At 36.1% G+C, this 12114-nt stretch overlaps 1 long non-coding RNA gene across 2 annotated transcripts; it reads left to right on the top strand.

Annotated features, from left to right (window-relative positions):
• On the top strand, nt 1020-2183 carry LOC110270427. 2 transcript variants are annotated; one of them, XR_002359944.1, is made up of 3 exons: nt 1020-1263; nt 1651-1884; nt 1978-2183. It is a non-coding gene; the product is annotated as an uncharacterized LOC110270427 (long non-coding RNA). The 2 variants fall into 2 exon arrangements; XR_002359950.1 differs by having other exon boundaries at nt 1584-1884.

Genomic DNA, 12114 nt, shown 5'->3' with positions numbered 1-12114 from the left:
TTTGATTATGCAAACCCCCTTGGGGTCATTTCAACTAAAAGTCTTCTACAAACTAAGAAAAAAATGGGTTCCAGGCTAATTTCCTCTAGAAGAACAAAGGTAGAAGAAGCCCGTCAAGCAGATGATAGTGCTTATTAGTGCTCTTTTTTGTCATCCAATTTATTAATGTTAGTGTGTGTGTATGTGGCTTTTCAATCCCATCATCATTCAATTATTCAAGATGATGCACAGAAATTCTCAAAGGCTCTTATTCCTACTTCTCTTTTCTGGGTTTCTCTTATCTTCTTTCTGCTTCTGCTGTCCCTACAACCAGTAAGACATGCCTTCAAAGTTGTTAATGAATATTATTCTATCTGTTCTGTTTTATTAACAGTTATTATAGCAATTGGATATATCATGGAATTAATATATTTAGAGTGACAGATAATTAAAAGAGAATGAAATTAATATATTTAATATGATGAATAATTAGGGATTAATTTAATTTAATTTGTGTGATTTAAGGACCCAGAATTTGGATGGTGAAGAATCTGAATATGCATCACTTCTACTTTCTTTAGCTAAGGCATCACTTCTTTAATATTGTTGGTTGGTTGGTTTTGTTTATGTCCATTTAAGCGTTAAAATTCTGCATTTGAACATGATCTTTTATTATCATTTATTGCCCCTTGGAACTTTTCCTGTTTTTGTTTTGCAACCATGTATGTTTCTTTTGTCCCTTGTATAAAGATAAATGGTTGTTGGTGTTCAAAGTTGGAGTGTGGGGTTTTGTTAGGTCTTTGTTTTGTTTCTATTCCCTTTTTCATGTTCACATCTCCTATTATTGTGGGCTCTCATATTTTTTTTGGTTCTCTTCCTATTATTTGGTTGGTATCTTTAATCTTTAATAATAACAATAATAATATTATTGTAGTAATTAGTCTCTTATATGCTACTGTATGTCATTTTCTTGTGTTCTCAGTGGGGTGTGTATTTTATTTCCACTTTGTTTTGGTTAGATTATGAAGAGTTTGGGCACGATAGTAACAGAACAATTGCTAATGGTGTTGACAAGGAAGGGCCAGTGCTTTCAAAGCTTGGTTCAAGTTCCACAGCTGAGCTTCACCCAAAAAATGGAGCTCAAGGTGAGTCCAAACCAACCAACATGCCACCTACTAGTGTTATGACAAGACTCATCTTGATCATGGTTTGGAAGAAGCTGATTAGGAATCCCAACACTTACTCTAGCCTAATTGGCCTCACATGGTCTTTGATCTCATTCAAGTATGCAATCTTTACTCATTTTAATTGTTGTTATACTTAACTAATGTTTTAATCTTAGACTTAGGAATTGTTTCTTAATCCCAACACTTACTCTAGCTGTTATTTGCACATTGCTCATGCATTTTGACCTGCTTTCTTCTCTTTATTTGCACACCCTATTTATATTGGTGTGTCAAATAAATAAAAATAAAAATATGGTGTTAAATAAATCCTATGTGAACTAAGCTTTCTTACCAAACCTCATTTAGCTGCTTCCTAGTTCTTTTCAAGTGGCCAGTGATTCAAATCCTACCTTTTGTAGTTTATTGCTTTTTTTTCAGGAGTCCTTCAAAGTTCAAAGACTTGTTCTTTGATTGATTTGATTAGTCTCTGAAAATGAAACTGCAGGGTCACACATTGCTGCAAAGAGCAGCACTAACTACTTTTCCTTTCAATTTCACCTCTAATGGCACCACCACAACCCTAACCCTCTCTGTCTTTCGATGACACCAAAGTCTTCCTCATAAACGCCTCAGATTCATTCCCACTTACACCAACACGGGACCCTCACCACGTGTTGATGTCAATAACAACCAGTTACAACAAGAAGAGCAAGATGATCTAGAGGTCCGCGTTGAGAAGGTAATATAATCAACAAAGTTAGTTTTCATGATCTTTATTTGACTTAGCATAATTGCTTTCTAATTTATTAGTGATGAAACTTTTAATTTGCAGATTATATATAGATGCCGCTTCATGGCTACTTTTGGAGTCTTTGGTTATTTAATTGTGGAAATTAATCGTGAATCGGGTGACGACATTTTGTACTATTTAAAGAATTTCATTTTTGTTGTTAGTTGGTAGAGGACAAGCATAGAATTTATTATATATAACGTGACTTGTAATTTTGAACTCTTAAATTCCTTCCGTTCTTTTATCCATATAAAAAGAGTTCCCTTGTGTTTTCTTTCTCTGTGGGGCATATATATGGAGATGATGCTTTGGCCATTTGATTATTGCTATTATACTCTGGTTGAGAAATAAGAATTTTGAACTCGAGATATATTATGTATGAGTATTAATGTATAAAATAATTATAGTATAAATTATATGTCACTAATTACTATTTGATTTGTCTTGTAATAAAAATTACATTATATATATAAGTTTTGGTAATAAAAAAGGACTAAAAATTTATATTGTGCAGCGATAAAGGAAAAATTAGAAAAAAAAGATTTTTTTTTAAATTTGATAAGGCTATTGCCACGCCTTTAAAGCGTGGCCGTTTCTCTAGCTAAAGCGTGGCCGTATCTCTAGCTACGGCCAGGCTTTTAAAGCGTGGCAGTATCTCTAGCTATGGCCACATTTTTAAAGCGTGGCAGTATCTCTTGCTATTGCCACGCTTTTAAAGCGTGGCCGTATTTTGCTACTGCCACGCTTTAAAAGCGTGGCCGTATCTCACACATATGGCCACGTTTTTTAAGCGTGGCAATCCACAAAGCGTGGCAAAAAATAAAGCGTGGCGGTAGGTCACCAAAAGCGTGGCGGTAGCTCAAAAAGCGTGGCGAAAAGCTATTGCCATGCTTTTTTTAGCTTTTTGCCACGCTTTAAAAGCGTGGCAATAGAGCTGTTTTCTTGTAGTGTTGAAATCTGCGAACTGTTTTGTTATAATAAGCAATTGCTGATTGAGTTCAGCAACTTGTTCTTGAGGAGTAAGTTCAGTGGATATTGCTTTAGCTTCTTCTTTTATGGAGGGCCCACTACTTAAGTATAGATATTGATTTCTAGCAACTGTATCAATGAGCTCTTGAGCCTCTTCAATTGTCTTTTTCATATGTATAGATCCACCAGCTGAGTCGTCTAGAGACATCTGGGCTTTTTCTATAAGCCCGTAGTAGAAGATGTCTAACTGCACCCATTCTGAAAATATTTCAGAGGGGCATTTCCTTAGCATCCCTTTGTACCTCTCCCAAGCATTATAAAGAGATTCATTATCCTCTTGTTTAAAGCCTTGGATGTCGAGCCTTAGTTGTGTCATCCTTTTTGGAGGGAGATATTGATTCAAGAATTTGTATGATAATTGTTTCCATGTTCTTGTGCTTGCTGTGGGTTGGTTATTTAACCACCTCTTAGCTTGATCTTTCACAGCAAATGGAAATAGTAATAATCTGTAGACATCCTAATCCACTTCTTTATCACATACTGTGTCAGCAATTTGTAAGAACTGTGCCAGAAACTCAGTAGGTTCTTCCTGTGAAAGACCGGAATACTAGCAATTTTGTTGCACCATGATAATGAGCTGAGGGTTTAGCTCAAAACAGCTGGCTCTTATGGGGGGTATACAGATACTACTCCCATATGCAGCAGTAGTGGGGTTAGCATATAACCCTAGAGTCCTTCTGGACTGTTCATTTCCACTTAGGTCCATGATGGAGAAAGGGAGATGATGTGGATTGTAAAATAAATTATATATATTTTTTTGAATACCGAAATTAAAAGAAAATAAAATAAATGAAAAGTAAAATATAAGTTCAAAAATTAAAAGAAAATTGAAAACTAAAATAATTAATTAATTAAAAAGATTTGAAAAAAATGGGTGAGGATTTTCAAAAAATGGAGAGAGAGAAAGTGGTTAGGAAGTTTTGAAAAAGATATATTTAAAATTAAAGATACCTGTAAGAAAATAAATAAAAGAAAAGATTTGAAAAAGATTTGATTTTAAGTTTTGAGATTAGAAAAGATAAGATAAGTTAGGTAAGAGAAGATAAGTTTTTTTTTTAAATGAAAAAGTTTTGAAATTTAAATTTGAATTTGAAAATTAAATTTTGAATTTTGAAATTTTGAAAAAGTCAACAATATAAGATAAAGATTTGAAAATGATTTAAATTTTGAAAAGATTTGATTTTTAAATTTGAAATTTAAATTTTTAAATTTGAATTTTTGAATTTTGGAATTTAATTAAAATTTGAAATTTGAATTTGAAATAAGATAAGATAAGATTTTGAAAAAGATATGATTTTTGAAAAATATTTTGAATTTTGAAATTTTAAAACTAAGATAAGATAAAATAAAAATTTTAAAATAAAAATCTGAATTTTTAAATGAAATTTTCGAAATTTAATTAAATAAAGAGAAAATATATTTTTGAATTTAATGAGGAAAGAGAAAAACAATAAAATGACACCAAACTTAGAATTTTTAGATCAAAACAAAGAAAACAAACAAGAAAACTTTGAATGTCAAGATGAACACCAAGAACAAATTTTAAAAATTTTTAAGAAAATAGAAACACAAAGGACACCAAACTTAAAAATTTTTATATTTTGGAAACTAATAATTCGAAAATGTATAAGATAAACAGCAACACACACCAAACAAGAAATTTTAAAGATCAAATAAGGAAAATTATCAAGAACAATTTGAAGATCAATAAGGAACTAAGAACATGTAAGTCGAAAAATTTAAAGAAAAATAAAAACATGCAATTGACACCAAACTTAAAACATGAAACTAAACTCAAACAGAAGACTAAATTATGAAGTTATTGGTTTTAAAAATTTTCAAAAATAATTTAGAAAAAGAAAATAAGGATTTTAAAATTTTAACCAAAAACAATAATAGAAGACTCAATTTTAGTGACTCTAAACCAAAAAGATAAATTTTTCCTAATCTAAGCAACAAAATAAACCGTCAATTGTCCAAACTCGAACAATCCCCGGCAACGGCGCCAAAAACTTGGTGCACGAAATTGTGATTACACTTTTCACAAGTCCGCACAACTAACCAGCAAGTGCACTGGGTCGTCCAAGTAATACCTTACGTGAGTAAGGGTCGATCCCACGGAGATTGTCGGCTTGAAGCAAGCTATGGTTATTTTGTAAATCTTAGTCAGTAGATTAATGATAAGAGTGATTGTATTTATGAAAATAAATAACATAAAATAAATAGTACTTGTGATTCAGTAATGAGAAACAGGCTGAGGTTTCGGAGATGCTCTGTCATCTGAATCTCTGCTTTCCTACTGTCTTCTTCTCTAAACACGCATGGTTTCCTTCAATGGCAAGCTGTATGATCCTCTCGGATGGAAACTACCAGGTACGTTCTCTGCACGGCTAATCAACTGTCGGATTTCTCGTCTCAGATGAAAAATACCATGTACAGCTACTGCACGGCTAATCATCTGTCGGTTCTCACTAGCGTCGGAATAGGACCCTTATCCTTTTGCACACTGTCACTGCACCCAACATTCGTGAGTTTGAAGCTTGTCATAGTCATCCCTTCTTGGATCCTACTCGGAATACCACAGACAAGCTTTAGACTTTCCGGATCCCAGGAATGCTGCCAATTGGTTCTAGCATATACCACGAAGGTTCTAACTTACGGACTCGGTCCGTGGATTAGAAACCCAAGAGATACACACTCAAGCTGTCGCCCAATAACTACGTTGAGCTTAGATAGAATGGGAGTGGTTGTCAGGCACGCATTCATGGGTTGATGATAATGATGAGTGTCATGGATCATCATATTCTCTATATTGAAGTACGAATGAGTATCTTAGAATAGAATCAAGAGTGATTGAATAGAAAATAGTAGTAATTGCATTAATCCATTGAAACACAGCAGAGCTCCTCACCCCCACCTATGGGGTTTAGAGACTCATGCCGTCAAAGATACAATATGGAATAAATAAAATGTCATGAGTTACAAAATGAATCTCTAAAAGTAGTTTTTATACTAGACTAGTAACCTAGGGTTACAGAAAATGAGTAACTAAGTGCAGATAGTGCATAAATCCACTTCCGGGGCCTACTTGGTGTGTGCTTGGGCTGAGCATTGAAGCTTTTTCATGCTTAGGATGTTCCTGGAGTTAAACGCCAGCTTTGGTGCCAGTTTGGGTGTTTAACTCCAATTCTGGTGCCAGTTTGGGCGTTTTACGCTAGAATTTTTAGGCTGACTTTGAATGCCAGTTTGGGCCATCAAATCTCGGGCAAAGTATGGACATTTATATATTGCTGGAAAGCCCAGGATGTCTAATTTCCAAAACAATTGAGAGCGCGCCATTTCGGCTTCTGAAGCTCCAGAAAATCCACTTTGAGTGTAGGAGGCTCAGAATCCAACAACATCTGCAGTGCTTTTTCAGCCTCTGAATCAAATTTTTGCTCAAGTCCCTCAATTTCAGCCAGAAAATACCTAAAATCACAGAAAAATACACAAACTCATAGTAAAGTCCAGAAATGTGATTTTTAAATAAAAACTAATAAAAATATAATAAAAAGTAACTAAAACATACTAAAAACTATGTAAAAATAATGCCAAAAAGGGTATAAATTATCCGCTCATCAGGAGGCTGGCCATTCGGCCATGCCTAGACCTTTTTCTCTTATGTATTTTCCAACGGTGGAGTTTCTACACGTCATATATTAAGGTGCGGAGCTCTGCTATTCTTCATGAATTAATACAAGTACTATTGTTTCTCTTTCAATTCACGCTTACTTCTTCTCCAAGATATACTGTCGTCCTTAATTCAGTTAAGATATACTCTCCAAGATCACCCACTATCTTCATTACTCACTTAGCCAAGATCCGCGTGCCTGACAACCACAAGCGGTCTACATGATGTTCAACATAGTCATTGGACGACAGCCGGAGTATAGTCTCTTTGGTCTCTGATCCACATATTTGACTTGCCTCTCCTGACAACAGAGCATTTGAATCCGTGAGATTAGAAATTTCGTGGTAGAGGCTAGAACCAATTGGCAGCATTCCTGAGATCCGGAAAGTCTAAACCTTGTCTGTGGTATTCTGAGTAGGATCTGGGTCGGGATGATTGTGACGAGCTTCAAACTCACGAATGTTAGGTGTAGTGACAGTGTGCAAAAGGATAGAGAGATCCTATTCTGACACAAGTGAGAACCGACAGATGATTAGCCGTGCGGTAGCTGTGCCTGGTATTTTTCATCCGAGACGAGAGATCCGACAGTTGATTAGCCGTACAAAAACTGTACCTAGACCATTTTCACCGAGAGGACAGATGGTAGCCATTGACAACGGTGTTTCACCAACATACAGCTTGCCATGGAAGGGAGCACGCATGATTGGATGAAGATAATAGGAAAGCAGATGTTCAGAAGCAGCAAAACATCTCCAAACGCTTATCTGAAATTCCCACCAATGAATTACATAAGTAACTTTATTTTAATTTATCTTTCAATTATCAAATCTCATAACCAATTGAATCCGCCTGACTAAGATTTACAGGATGACCATAGCTTGCTTCAAGCCGGCAATCTCCGTGGGATCGACCCTTACTCGCGTAAGGTTTTATTACTTGGACGACCCAGTGCACTTGCTGGTTAGTTGTACCGGAGTTGTGAAAAGTGTGATCATAATTCCGTGCACCAGAGGATCAAAATCAGAGAGCATTCAATGTGTCATACTCCATTAATCAAGAGCCATCATCACTTGAGCAAACCTTCAATTCATTCATGCAAAATTGTCCAACCTCACCTCCCAGCTTCTCATGTGAAAATCCTTCATCACTTGATGATACCTCAACACAAAGTTTCCTCCACGATCCATACTGATGAACTGAAGATTGATGGTTTAGAATTCACAATAAATTCTCGTTGCAAGTATAGTTTCTAAACCAAGCAATAATCCTTTCATACAAAAATGTGTTTGTCACTTAAGCAAACCCAATAAAATTTATAACTGAAGTATTTAAACCTCGGGTCGTCTCTCAAGGAATCGCAGGGTAGTGTGATTTGTTATTGGTTATGAAAAAGGTATAATTTTTGGGCTTTTTTGAAATAAGGAGCTAGTAATTTAAATGACAAAAAAAATAAATTAATAATTAGACAATCTCTTGGCAAGGTATGAGAATTGGAATTTCTATCCTAGTTATCCTTATCAGGTGTGATGGGAATTGGGTTTTAATCTCACTTAGTCAACCCTTACTAAAGGAAAGGAAAGTCAAATGGACTGATTAATTTAATCTTTAAGTCCTAGTCAACTCCTATCGGAAGACTAGCTTTTAGAGCGATCCAAATCAATCAGCGAGTCCAATTTCAATCAACAGCTGAGTTTGATAACTCAAGTATTACCAATTACTTAACCAAAACCAAAAGGAGAAAATAAATTTAAATTAAATTGAAAGCATCATAAATAGAATAAGATAATCATTAATCTGAAATACCTCAAATAATATTAAATAGAATATTCAAATCTTGACATGAAAAGGTTCATAAGCTAAATTGGAACATTAACAAGTAAAAGCATTGGAATAAATAAAAATAGAAGAGAAACATTAATTAAAGGAAATATTTGAACCTGGCATTGGAGTAATAAAAATAAAAGGAATCCTAATCCTAAAACCTAAGAGAGAGGAGAGAACCTCTCTCTCTCTCTAAAACTACATCTAAACCTAAAAGTGTGTATATTATGATTGTCTCTTCGTTGTTGTTTGATTTCCCCATTCTCTGGCTTATATTTTGTGTTTCTGGATTTGGAATTGGGCCGAAAAAAGGGTTCAGAAATCGCTGGGGGCGTTTTCTGCAGATTCTTGTATGTGGCGTCTATCATGCGTTCGCGTGGTTTGGGAGTTTTCCATGTCACGCGTACGCGTCGGTCACACATACGCGTCATTTGTGTTCTGCTCAAGGCACGTGTCTGCATCGTCTACGCGTTTGCGTCGATGCCATTTCGCGCTAGGCACGCGTTCGCATCGTCCATGCGTTCGCGTCTCTGCCTTTTCTTCAAAGTTCCGTTTTTGTGCTTTCCTTCCATTTTTGTATGTTTCCTTTCTATCCTTTAAGCCATTCCTGCCCTATGAGACCTGAAAATACTTAACACACAAATCACGGCATCGAATGGTAATAAAGGATAATTAAAATTAATATTTTTAAAGCATAGGAAACATGTTTTCACACTTATCACATAATAAGGAAGGGAAAATAAAACCATGCAATTCATATGAATAAGTGGGTGAAGAATTGATAAAAACACTCAAATTGAGCACAAAATGAATCATAAAATAGGGGTTTATCACATACTAACCACAAAATTCATTCCACAATTCACAAAATTCATTCCATGTCACTCAAAACATCACCACAACACATCCATGCCCACGATATTTCTCTCAACCTTCATCCCTTGAGCTAGCATTTGAACAATACTTATAAACATCCATAGACTCTTGGAAAGAACAAGGAACCCTCTGTAATAAGATGGATGAGCATTTAGAGCAGGCAAGGAAAAACAAAAGAGTGCTAAGCAAGGAAGATGAAGACCAATTGGTGGATGTGAAGGAGGAAGTAGAAGAGCAAGATAAAGAGGCTACTGTATCAAGTGAAATTTCAATGGGGGAAGAGGTGATGGAGGTATTTGAACCTGAAACTGCATATCTACAGAAGCCACTTAAGATAACAAAGGAACATGAAAACTCAGAAACTTTCCTGAACCAAATACTCTCAACACTTGAACCTGTGATTAGAAGATATGAAGAGGAGATGAAGAAATCTTGGGAAAAACAACAAACCTACTCCATGAAAGTTCTATTAAGTCAAATGTTGAGTGCAAAGGGGGAAGTGGAAGAACAAGAAAGTGAGGAAGTCAATCATGAGAATTCACACTCAAGTGAAGTAGAGAAGTACATAGAGGAAGAGCTCATGGAACCACCAATTCAAAAGGCTCTTGATGAAGATAAAACTCCAATAATCACACAACAACCATGTCTTGAGATCAAAGAAGTGAAGGCAACCAACAACAACACCGAAGAGAGGATTCTGACCAAGCTACTATTGAGCATATCAAGGAAGAAGGAGAGGTCAACCACAAGCAATCCAACCCCTGGACCACCAGCAAGAAAGCTCAATCAAGCAATTAACGAAAGAAAGCTTGCTGGGAAGAAGCTAAGAAAGGGGGCACTGACTGGCTCCTCTTTACCATTGAGGTCATTCCTCTTAACAAACTAGAAGAAGAGGAAGAAAGTTATCAGCTACAGGTCAGTGGTTTTTCTTTTCTTAGTTATTTCAATAAAGGAGTTAAGTAGATTTTTCTATGACAAAGAGCTAAGTTTGGTGTTGCACACCAAAATAATTAAGGGGTAAATGTTGGATGCTAAGTTTGGTGTTCCACCAAAAATTTCATTAATGACACATTACACCCTCAGCATGACTAGTATCGGCTCCAAACAATCAGAGAAACTACTTAATAATTGTTATGTTTCTAGTCTTTAGTTTGTTTTCTAGTTTATATCTGTTTTCTAGTTCATAGTTTATTTTCTTAATAAATAGTACTTGATGCTTCATGCATGTATCCATTCTGCTGCAAATAGAAGTAGGCAAGGAACTAAGTTTGGTGTTCCCACACTAACTTAGGTTAAGATAATTACAAGCATACATGCATGCTAACTGTTTCTCAAATGCTTGGGGAACAAGCAACTTTCAATATCTTTTGTAGGAAGTCATTCAATCTCTTGGAGGAAAAGATACATCATCATGGACAAAAAAGGAAATGGAACCCAATAATGATGTTGACACAGAGGAAACAAATGGACTCCAGAAGGTTGTATTGCTCTCTGACTGACTTTAGCTTAAACATGCTAATTGAAAAGTGCAAATGTCCCCTGTTGATTGATGGGTGAAAATTAGATTTCCACACAAACTCACCAGCAAGTGTACCTGGTCGCATCAAGTAGTAATAACTCACAAGAGTGAGGTCGATCCCACAGGGATTGATGGATCAAGCAACTTTAGTGAGGTGATTAGTTTAGTCAAGCTAACATTGGTGAATTGAATGAAATCGGAGCAACAGAACATAAATTGCAGGAATTGTAAAATACAGAAAGTAAATGGTAGAATCTTAAAGAGCAAGGAAAGTAAATTGCATCAAATGTAAAATGAATTGGGTGCAGGGAAATTAAAGAAAGCAGTAGATTAAGCAATCGAAGAGAACTCAAGAACAAGTAACAGGAAATTTAAATTGCACGAAGATTAAATCAGATCGAATCATTAGTAGAATTGTAAAGTTGCAGAGAAATAAAAGTGCAGAAGAATGAGATTTTCAATAAGAGTAAACTGAATTCAATGCAATTGAAATGTAAAAGTGTATCAACTATACTAAGCTCTCTGGAGTCTCTAATCCTCCAAAAGAGATCTGGAGTCTCTAATCCTCCAGCCTGAGCTTCCTATTCTACTCCTACTCCTACTGTGCACTTATGCTTTGAAATGCAACTAATGCCTTTATATAGGCTTTACAAAATGAAAATGAAATTGCCAACAAATTACAAATCAAATGAAATTCCTAATCTAACTGTTTCTTGTGCCTTTGAGTCATGAAAATGGGCTCTGCTTGCTTTTGTGTGTTGATGGGCTTGGAATCAGCTTTAATTGATCAGAGTTGCAGCTTCTAGGAGAGCGTAGCATTCATTTAGAGAACGGAGCGTTCGGGCACTCACGCGTATGCGTGCTGTACGCTTGCGCGTCCCTGATGTTTTGGCTCATCGACGTGTACGCATCACTTGCGCATATGCGTCCCTTGCAGCATTCACAAAACGAATGCAGCGTTCATCGCATACGCATCATGTGCGCTTGCGCGTGGGTGGAAAAATGTTGATTCCATGCTTCAGTGCCACCCACGCATCCGCGTGCTTCCTTTCAGATTCTCCATCGACGCGTGCGTGTCATGTGCGCGTGCGCGTCGGTTGCAAAATTCAAATTCCAACCTTGAAATTGCACGAAAATGTTCACTTATGCAACGTAGCATTCTCTTTGCAAATGAACACTAATTACATCCACGCGTACGCGTCATGCATGCGTACGCGTCATGCACGCGTACGCGTGGGTCTTCAAACTTCCTTGCTCGATGTGT

This window comes from Arachis ipaensis, chromosome B01, assembly GCF_000816755.2.
Source record: "Arachis ipaensis cultivar K30076 chromosome B01, Araip1.1, whole genome shotgun sequence".
Lineage (NCBI taxonomy): Eukaryota > Viridiplantae > Streptophyta > Magnoliopsida > Fabales > Fabaceae > Arachis > Arachis ipaensis.
This window is presented reverse-complemented; position numbering and strand designations above follow the sequence as displayed.